This window comes from Pygocentrus nattereri, chromosome 26, assembly GCF_015220715.1.
Source record: "Pygocentrus nattereri isolate fPygNat1 chromosome 26, fPygNat1.pri, whole genome shotgun sequence".
NCBI lineage: Eukaryota > Metazoa > Chordata > Actinopteri > Characiformes > Serrasalmidae > Pygocentrus > Pygocentrus nattereri.
The window spans coordinates 18,342,258-18,353,442 of NC_051236.1; the positions used below are offsets into that span (position 1 = coordinate 18,342,258).

General features: G+C 38.8%; 1 long non-coding RNA gene across 1 annotated transcript; it reads right to left on the reverse strand.

The window, feature by feature from the left end:
• Positions 1 to 3,076: 3,076 nt before the first annotated feature.
• Positions 3,077 to 7,523, reverse strand: LOC108439935. Its single transcript, XR_001858792.2, has 2 exons — positions 7,206 to 7,523; positions 3,077 to 3,347 (listed from the first exon to the last, which is right to left on the reverse strand). It is a non-coding gene; the product is annotated as an uncharacterized LOC108439935 (long non-coding RNA).
• Between the last annotated feature and the right edge of the window lie 3,662 nt (positions 7,524 to 11,185).

Consider the following 11,185-nt stretch of genomic DNA (forward strand, 5'->3'; position numbering starts at 1 on the left):
CCGTCGCTGCCAAGTCTAGAAGTTCACATAGCCTCCTTGTCCCCCTCTTTGTTCTCTTTTGTGCCTGACTCTGTTATTATTCCTCTTTGGTATTCTTTGTCTGTCGCCTAATCCATGGTCTTACTGGGTCAGTCCTTGACGTTATGTAACTCTGACCCTGAGCCACACACACATACATTCATAACCCTGAAGCCACAGGCTTCCCACATAACTTAAACACATTAAGAAGGGTATTTTGTATGTCAGTGGCTCAGGGTCATGATGAATGTATGTGAGGGTGTGTCTATAAGTTTGTCTGTTAGTCTGTCTATAGGATAGACTGAGTTGGTGTATGAAAAGTATTGTGTACTTGAACAGGGACAAATTTCCTGCTCTTCTCCCAAAAACCTGCAGTCTGATTCATCATCATCACACACACAAACTGCGTCAGATTCACACTGACGTCACATACACCAGGCCCCCTTGGTGCAAAGTCACTCCAGTCACACACTCCATCATCTAACCTCTTACTGCACATACTCACAAGTGTGCTAACTATCATCATTGCCTCAATGACATGTACACCCAGCCCACACACACTAAGGCTCCAGTTTAACTGCATAAACCACAAAGGGCCTTTGATAACTACATCACTTATTATGTATTATTGGTTTACACTGAAATCATAGGACATGTGCTAGTAGTTACTGAACAGTACTTCTTAGGATTGATATAGGTAAGCCTGTAGTGGCTTACAATTGGATAAAGTTAGCTGTATATTTGCAGCACAAACATAATGTAAAGCTTCATAGAACTTGTATATCTGCATTATATTTTGAGGTTGTTATGGCTTCTTACACATATTATGCCCTTACCTCCATAAACTCTCACCCACACTTACTACAGCCACAGTTATAGCGCTCATCAAGTACTCTATTTTTAGCTGCTGCAGAACAGGTACGATGTGAGAAGAATTCAAAAGAATATCAGAGTAGCTGTCACAGTGAGATTCCAAATATCTCTCTCTCACACACACTTTTGATTTCTCTCTGTTTGTCTCTCTGACTAGGTTTTTAGGTCTGGTCCAGAGATTTGATGTGAAAATATATTGAAAATATTTGCAAATTTGAGATTAAGCACTGTATCTGTAGTGTGCATGAAAATGTACTTGCTGCGTACATATTTGTGAAATAGAAATCATTTTTGACCTGTTTGGACTTCTGTTTTCTCTGTTAGGAGAAACAGCTAACCAAGGCAAAGTTTTAGACCTATTTTTTTAGTAATGACAGTTGTAAGCTAAGTAATGAAAGATGAGGCATTTATTACAGTAGTTTAAAGGGTGAAGTCTACAGCCTGGCCTGGGTTGCTAAAAATGGAAACATCCCAGCACAGGTAGATTGAGCCAAGAACCATCAAAAGGTTCGGCTGTTCTTTATCATCTTCACTTACTGCAGTTCATGTTAGTTTAAGCATGTATTGCCATAATACCCTTAGAAACAAAACAGATATGTGTATAGGATTTTGTCAGCATCTCTTTAAACTCATGGGTTTGCAGCAAATGTCTTAGTGTTTTGCTACTGCCTATATTTCCCCATTTTGGGTATTCATTAACAGTTATGTATGTGCTAAACAGAACTGTGTACCTGCAGAGGATGGGAGATGCTGTTTAGCTGACTGTAAGGATTTGCATGTGAGATGATGGAAAGTGTTTATTACGTGACGTGTGTATGTGTGACATATGTGTGAATTGTGCAATTTGTACCATCTGTTCTGTTAGAATGACTGATATCACACAAGTGTAGGTGCATGCATATACATCTTCAGGATCTTTTTTACCCACTGTGACCTTAAGCTGTCTCTGGTGATTCTAATGTTTTGGTGCTGTGGTCTTCCACTTAAATATTTCATGTTGTATTTGATCTGATAGAAGGGGTGGGAGATAAAGACGGAGAAGAGAGTGGAGGTATGGAAGATAAAGGGGGGTAGAGCACAAAGGAGATAAAATGTATGTGATGGAGTAAATGGCTGTTCTTTAATGTGATCTGATGAGTATGTCCCTTGTCAGCTATGTTGGTATCATAGCTGATGGAGGCTTGTTTTAATTCCCTAGCTATAAACTGTCAATCTCCAAACCCTTGGTAATCTTGCCACAAATAAAGAATAAAGACTAAAATTAGTATTTTGCCTGTCGGAGCAAATGCAAAAAGTATTCATACATGAATACAAAAGCAAATATCAAAATATCTCTTTTCAAAATGAGTAAAAAAAATAACTGTGAGTATATCACACTAGGCATATTTTAAAAAAGGGTTTAAAAAGTAATTGGCAGAATACTTTCCCCAATGGGTTTACTAATTTTAACATACCCAAAAATGCAGATAAATATGGTAACCTGACACATTAGAAGAGAGATTTTGTGAAATATATCCAGTGATTCTACTTGGCTATAAGACAAAAATGTAATATCAAGATACTTCAAGACATTTGAAGTACTCAGTCCAGTACTCAGTCTTTAGTGTCAATATCAGTAGTGCAAAATTTCACAGTGATTTGTAGTTTATGTAGGGTGGTCTACAGAAAAATGTCTGAAGTGTAAGATTTTATAAGATTGCTCAGTGGATATAAGAAGTGTGGATGCAGATCCGAACAGAGAGTGGAACGAAAGAAAGTGAGCATGGATTAAATAGGTAAACTCACAGTGGGGGTGCCACTTTAGTATTGCAAAGTGTGTGTGTGCATGTGTATGTATGTGTGTGTGTGTGTGTGTGTGTGTGTGTGTGTGTGTGTGTGTGTTTGGTCTCTGCAGGAACACGTGCTGCTCTGCTCACATGCAGCAGCCAAAGCAAAACTCTGCAATACCCCCAAAGAGCTAACACACATTTTCACTTACTACTCTTTCTCTCTTGCTCACACACACACATATCTGCTGCTTTCATCGCAGCCTTCTGGGGTGAAGATAGGGTATTTCTCTCTGGGGCTTTTTCACTACCCAGCAAAGCCCATTTATGGTCAGACACTCTTAGTGCCTTGTAGGAATCTACAGTGTGTTTGAACAGCAAAATAGAGATTAGTACAATTAGTAGGGCTGAACATAATATGGTTTGTTAATTTTTATTGTAGCACCACATGCAAACAAGCCCTCTGCCAACATTATAGCAGTTTTATTGTATGCTGTGAGTGTTATGACCAGAGGTGTGGTCTGTGAATGTTGTGATGGATCAAGGTATTCAAGAAGTCCAGTTGCAGCCAACTGTAACCAGAGTCAGTAGAACAATAGAGAGGCTTTGTTTACTGGGGCATCAGTTAATCAGGAACATAATCCATTAACAGGGTCAGGACAGAAGCAGACAGATGATCCAAATTCAAATCTGTAAAAAAAAAAAAAAAACAAGAACAGTCTGATGCAGAGAGACCCTACTTTTGTCCAAGCTCAGTTTGGAGCAACAATTCTGTACATTTTAGTGTTTTCAGGTTCATTAGCAACCCCAAACTGAGTTGAAGTGGATGTGTTAAAGCGTTAATGTACAGGGCAATGTGTCTCCAGGTCCACGGTTGGTGCACAATATCAGTTATTACTTATTATCACAATATTACCCTTTGCTATACTTATATTGTAGGTTTGAGCATACCTAGCATATCTAGCATATCTAGCCACTACATTCTGTGTGCTGTGATCATCAAGTTTTTTAGGTGGTAGAATGAATCAGTAAATGTTTTAATAAGAAGTGTAATAAATAGAAATGTAATAAATGGAAATAATGTTAGTCAAAATATCATAGGCTCAACTTTAACAATGTCACATTAAGATTTTATGAATGTGTTTTAAATGAATTATAAGGTGTATTGCTATGCTGTCACAAAATGTGTTTAGTATTTTGTCTAAATCACGTGAGTGTAGTTGGGTACTTTTTCTGTTGTAATACAGCCTTCAAGGAGTTGAGAAAAGGTATAAACTGGAACATACTACCCGGAGAACATAATACTTGTAAAAATAACAAAAGCACAGGATAGTGTACACTAGGTGATGCTTACCTTGTGTCACCAAGCCACAGTGACACATGCACTTTGTATCACCATATCTACATAAGCGAGAATGACATAAAAATTAGCTTAGATTATCGAGGCCAGGGTGGAGCTGTAAGGTTTTAGACGATACAAGAACATTCATGACACTAAGAGCATCTGAACACTAAACAAACTAATAGTCTGACAGAAATCACAGGCTTTAGTTTGCTTCCAGATTAACCCTGGTTCAGTGTGCTGCTGGTGGTAATTGCATTTTTGTGATGCTATGCACCAAACTCAAGATTTTAGTTCAACATCAGAACATGGATTTCTGCTTCTTCTAGCATCATGTGAGTGCTGTACTGTCTACATAATATGCCTGTTTTAATGTTTGATTCATAGATACTGATATCACTCTGCAGCAACTGAGCAATGAAATAATAGCGATGCAATGTCTTTCTTTTTTGCCACATGCATTGTGGAACATGCTGCATCAGCAACCTGATTGTTTGCATGCAAATTGTCAAACCAATCAAAAAGAAGCAGACATCAAGTAAGATTTATCACTGATTTGGTTGTGATATACATGGATGTCCCTATTTTCATGTAAAGTAGTTTTTTGGCTGAAATGGTGGCAGAAAGGAGACAGAGCAATTAAATTCAGCCAATAAGCAGTTATTGTGCATTACAATGTGCAGAGGTATGTTCTGTGTAGTGGATGTTTACTTATTTTTCACTTAGAACATCAAAGAAATGTGTAATTTGACTGCATGAGTCTGAAACTGACCAAAGCTGTGTGAGCCTCACTCACATCATCAGGGTTTGTGTCTAAAAGTAACCCATTATCACCCAAAGTGACGTATTTCTACTGAAAGCACTGGATAAATTAAGACAGCGATAATGATGGTTGTCGTTAGATCATGGGTAAATTCAATAATAACAATAATATAAAACATGACAAAATCAGCTGTCCAAAAGTAAGTTTAAAATGCAATATCCCAAACAATGTTAATACAGACGAAATGTGTTGTTAGCCACACAAATTAAACAGGGATGTCCCTTTTGCCGGCACTAAATTTTACTTTCCTGAAACTTTCATTTCTTTCACTTTCATTTTCTCAAATGTAAGCCTTGATGCTAAATTCTGTCAACAACACCAGCTGGTAACTCCATGTCAGCTTTAAAAAAAAGTAATAGCAGGAGTTAAGGCAGAGTAAAATCGTTTAAAGGTGCGAGTTGGGCTGTGAGAACCCAAATACCAAATTTGGACCCAACTTGACCCTGACACATGTTTGGGAAATGACATCTGAACCTGACGTGAGCAGTCGATTATCTGTTGCTGACAAAAAAATTCTATAATAAATCTTAAAGTTAGTGAAAGATGAAATAGCATCCAATGTTTAAACAAAGAGAACTAGCCAAACACACATTTATTTGTTTAGCTCTTGTTTTGACTGCATGTTATTCAAGTGAGGAAGCAGTCACTTGTTTAGTCTGTAAGAGTTTTATGTAAAACACTTAAATGACTTGCCAGGTTGTCAGTCCTGAACAAAATTTAAGCTTCTCTGTCAAAGTTATTTCACTACTAAGTTAGCAGTGGAATGTGACTTGGTCTTTCATTCAGTAAACTTACTTATAGATCATCGCTGTTACGTAATAAGCCAAAATCCAGTCTGACTAATCTATCTACTTACCTACCATCATAAAAAGGAAAACTATTTGTTACAAATCAAAAAGCAGAATATTTTGATTAAAAAACAAACTGTACAAAGTGAACATGGTAATGTTATTATTTTCAAGGGCAGATCTGGGAGTACTTGTAAAATGCTGTTGGGGCAAGTGTGGATGCACATGGTATATGGGATTGTAGCAGAATTAGGACAGTGCTGTCTAGTCCCCAACACAACATGGAATTATTCCGGTATTGAAAATACTACAGTACCATCTAGCCCCTTACCCCCCCCCCCCTTTCAATCTATCTCTCTGCTCTTCAAATTGTTCTCTTTGATAAATGAGTGTAATGTAGGTCTGCTGAGCACTAATGTAGGTTAGTGCAGTCTGGGGGGGATTAAGTTCATTCTGGACTTTAGCACTAGTTTAGAGCTACAGCATGCTAGCATTCACTATGCTATGAGGACTTTACTCATAACATGCATTAACATAACACTGCACTATGATTAAGTGTATTGCTATTATCAAACTAGATATGCAGAATCATCATTTCTATATGAAACTATGTGAACAGGAGTGAAATAGATCATTTGGGCCTGTTGATAGCAGTGGTGAGTGATTGGATGGCCCATTGGATGGCCGTTTTTGGAAGTCCAAAATCTGGGCAAGTCAAGCTACCTAGCTTTCGAAACACTGATGTTTATGCTGTTAATGTATCAACTTGCAACATTTACTCCAAATTATAGCAGAAATTGTAAAATAGTGATAACTTTGTCCTTTTGTGTGGCTCGGACACAAGATGGAAAACTGCAAGGATTGTTTCGAATCTTTCAGTCTTTTGCACATAGACCGGTAACTGTCTGGTGGAGTGTTTGAGACAGAGAGCGACAGCCAGTGAGAGTTTTAAAGAGTGAGCTGTGGTTAAATTTAGTCTGGAGGTTATGACTGCCCACATATTTACCTCCAGAATGATGAGTGATCATGCCAAAGGGTTTTATATGTGTGTGTGTTCATACAGCAGTGTGTTCAGTGGTGTGTGAGTTTGCTATGATATGTGTGTGTGTGTGTGTGTGTGTGTGTGTGTGTGTGTGTGTGTGTGTGTGTGTGCTGATTCAACATTCCAGTCTGGCTCTACTTTGGCAGTGTCAGTGTGGTGACCGGTCAGAGCTAGCCTGTGGGCCTGTAGGAATGTTATAGTGAGACATGATGTACTGCTAAGTTCTGGCTCAAAGAGAGACAACTTCAGAGTGTCACAGATACCTGACCCCCTCCACTTCTCATTAACTTGTCCCCCTTCACGACTCCAGAGAACCTACATTTCTAAAGAGCAAACGTGAGAGCTCGGCTCACAACATGAAGTAGGACGGCTTTTAACATTAACGTTAGCTTAAAGTTAACTAGCTGGCTACCACAACTATCGCAGCGTCCCAAACCACACACTCCTGTACTTCACACACTATACTAATGAGTGCGCTTCTAATTCTATATCTGTTATTTTTTACACACTATTTAGTGAACTAGGTTGCGATTTGCGACGCGGCGTATCTTACCGAGCTGAATCTTCTTCATCCAGTGAACCGAAAGGTTTCCTCTTCAGATACTCCACATGGAGGATGTGCTCCCGCGCCAGCTAAGGTCGGCTTTACAGCACAGCTACAACCTTATTTAGCGTGAAATGCTCCCGCACTTTTGAGGAATTTGTTCTTGAGGTCGTCATCGCGCTGTTGTTAGCTAGCTAACTCTCCAGTAAGCGGTAATAATGTCAAAACGTTTCTAGTGACCTTGAGAAAGACGAGTAATGACGTCACCAGCTAATCGACAACTAAATGAATCGCCAACTTTTTGGTCGTTTGTTTTAGTCGACTACATCGAATAAGCGTTGCACCCCTAATGCTAATCCTGATACAGTGGCATGAGAGTGTCTTAAAATGTGCACATTAACATAGGTGGCTTTTTGTGCAGGTGTGATACATGTCTGCTGAACCAAGCATGTTTAACCAGGGCAGCTGCATTTCTAGAACAATCTTGTCTTACTAGGTACGGTAAATATGATGTTTATGTAGGATATCACATTACCCAGCGTGTTTAAACATTGAGTTGTGTTTTTATTTGGAAATACTGCTGTCTTGCTTTGGTTTGCATGAAGTAAATCAATAAATTAAGAGAGTGTTTTATATTTTTGCAGTCAATTGGGGCTGTTACCACAGCAATACGGTTAACTGTCACCAGACACAGGCCTTTTGGAATATAATATAATTGTCCAGCTGCTATTCAGTCAACCTTGTATTGTCATTCTAAGTGTAACAACTTTAATCACAATAATTGTTTATATGATTCATGCTGTGCCAGTGGAGACAGCCTGAATGACTGCTCTATAGACTCACAAGCATACATCCATCTTCTAAGCCACTTCTCCGTCAGGGTCGCTGGAGCCTATCCCAGCAGTCTTCAGGCAGAAGGCAGGATACACCCTGGACAGGTCGCCAGTCCATCGCAGGGCAGACAGACAGTCACTCACACCTAGGGGCGATGTAGCATATCCAATTGGCCTGACTGCATGTCTTTGGACTGCCCTTTCAAGTCCTTTCTCTTTGAAGTGCTCCATGTCATGCAGTATTATCAGAAGCCCAAATATGTATTAGCTACTTAGCAGTGCTATGCAACTTATTTCAGACAGTTTACCTTAGGTTGAGTTTTCTTCTGTGGCAGTGAAGTTTCTATGAGTAATGTTGGACTAGCGGTAGACCACAGAAAGACATCTAGCTTGAAGTGTTTTCAGTGGTGTAGTTTTGTTGTAATCTTAGTTCTGGTTATTGATGGCAACAAACTTGGGTTAATAATGCCAAATAAGGCCATTTGCAATGGAATGAGATAGACATTTGGTATCTCTGATTGAAAATGTAAAAGGACCCAGAGAGTAAAGTGGTACCCTTTGGTACAGAATCCTCTCCAGAAGAAAATCATTGCTCATGGAGAATTTAGCTATATTTGCATTGTTGACGAACACCAGAACAGCTTGTGCTGTTTTATTACCCATTTTTAAACTGATCTGTGGGTATATATATGCTATATTTTAAAGTTTTAGTCTTTTTTTTAAATGTTAGGCAAAATGCAATGAATAAATATCTAGATAATAGTTTACTGATAAGGAAATGTGTCTAATTGCTTGCAAGAAATGTGTTTGCTATTACTGAAAATGCCACGAGGTTTGACAGGGTTTGTTGACACCGATTTGAAGTTTCAGACTGTCTTGCTAATTTTATGCTTTTTGGTTTTGTTTTTCACAATTCTGCACTCTGTGAACTTTATGTGCTTGGCTTGAGGGTAAACCTTTTGAGGTGTATTACATAATGAACGCACGCACACACATGCACTGGCGTCTCCAAGATAACCCAGTGCTCATGTTCAGGTTATTCCAAGAACATTAGGAACTTTTTAACATCCTTTCAAAATGCTGCATTCCAGCTGGATCATGCGAGAGAGAGAGAGAGAGAGAGAGAGAGAGAGAGAGAGAGAGAGAGAGAGAGAGAGATATGCTTGCTATATAGATTGTTTTTATTTTTTCAGTTTTATCGCAGACTTTTTCACTACATTTCAGCAGAAACATTGTTCTGTTGTTCAGACATGCTTTTTGAATTTGTACCTGCAGTGTAAAGTTTTTCTCCAGTCCAGGTGGTTTTTGTCATTTTGTGGTGTGTTTTGACTAGTTTATTTAATATGTAACCCTGTAGATTTATTCGTATGGATTTGTTTATGCGAGTAAGTGGGTTCCACTGATCTGGCTATGACCTTGTTTATGTTAGTGCTTGTCTGACTGTCTCTGCTTCTGCTCATTTTTGATATCCCAGACTTCTTTGCTGACAGTCCACGTGAGCCCCAGAATTCTGCACGTGTTCAGTGTTTTTATAACTGCAGGGCATATGGATTCAATTAAAGTACAGTTCCACAGGGACAGTCAGAACAATTATTGAACTGAGTGAGTTAGAAAGTGTTACTAGGAATAAAAGCCAGAAAAGAGGTTATATATTGGGAACATTAAAAAGTATATATATTTTTGTTGGTTAGAAGATAAGTTAGAACAGGCTGTGCACTAAGATTAGGGGGTCATTGAGTACATGGGGGGAAAGGTCATGGAGCCGGGAGTTATTAGACAATGAGAGACAAAGAAATGGATACAGCTGTTTGCAAGTGTGTGTTATCTAAAGTATCTTCCTGTCTAATTTTCACATTTTTTTATAGAACCATTACACTGAAGAGCTCAAACAAGACAGGTACATGGCAGCAGCATATGAATGTCATAGCCTTATTTGGAGCTCTAAAACTGCTTCTCTCCAATTCCCACTCTCACAACAAGCCAGTGAGTAATTACTTAGTAATGGCGCAACGTAAATCAAACTAGTGTTAAGCACTTTCCTGTACTGCCCAGTCTTTGTTTATGTCATTTGTGCAAATACAATGACAAATCAAGCCTGGCTCACCTACTACTATGCGGGACAGCTCTGTAAAAGCTACCCGTTTCATATTTTCTGGGATCGTTTGATCCTTTCCTTTTAAGCTTTTATATAGGAAAAGCATTCCCAGCGATTTGACTGGAATTAATTCCTTGACAGGGATTAACATGACATGACATTTCATTATCGTTTAACATTCAGTTCTGCCAAAGAGTAAGAATATCAGGAATTTCTGCTTACAACTCAGTCATGGCTATTGCAAAATTAGCACCAATGTAGGTAGGTAGGTAGGTAAATTAATTTCTGCATTATACCTCATAACATGTGACAAAGTAGGAACAGACATTTCAGTAAATTTGGCTATTCATATTTGTGCAGCAGCAGTCAAAATCACCACCACCACATATGTAACATAGCAATAGAAACATCTACCAAGCTTGATTTATCAGCACTTATGTGCTGCAGCTGTGCTATGAACAATCGGCTGCATGGTACAGCATGTCTTGTCCAGTATGTGTTAGCCTTTAGGTGGCTTCAGTAGTCTTCCTTTGTTTCCTTTGTTGGACTAAACAAATTAGAGTCTGTGACCAAAACCCAAGACATATGCTCTACACTGCTTCTGGTAGAGTATAGTTCAAACATCTCATGGTTCTAAAAAAATGAGAGTGAACGATTAAAAAATTTGATTTCTGGTTCATCCCTACTAAGTGGGTCTCAGGTTAGCTAGAAAATATATTGAACTTAGACCAATTTGGGGTTCTTCTGTAAAGGCTTAGTCTAGGCTTCATCTGTGTGGACAAGTGGCAAATTTGTATTTTGTGTTACTAAAGTAATTTACCATCAGGTTCGTGTAATTTGATACGAAAAAAAGATATAAGTATATGAAGTAAAAAGATTTCCACAAGTTTCTGGTAAGAAGGTAGAGTGACGCATACACACATACGTCAGTGGAGCAGCAGTAAGCTTCAGCAGCAGGGGCCAAGGGCTGTGAGGAATCTCCCCACTGTAACTGATACTGTTGTAATGGCCTTTCAACTTCAGAGGAAGTGGAGCAGAAAGAATGTGTTCATGTGTGTGCT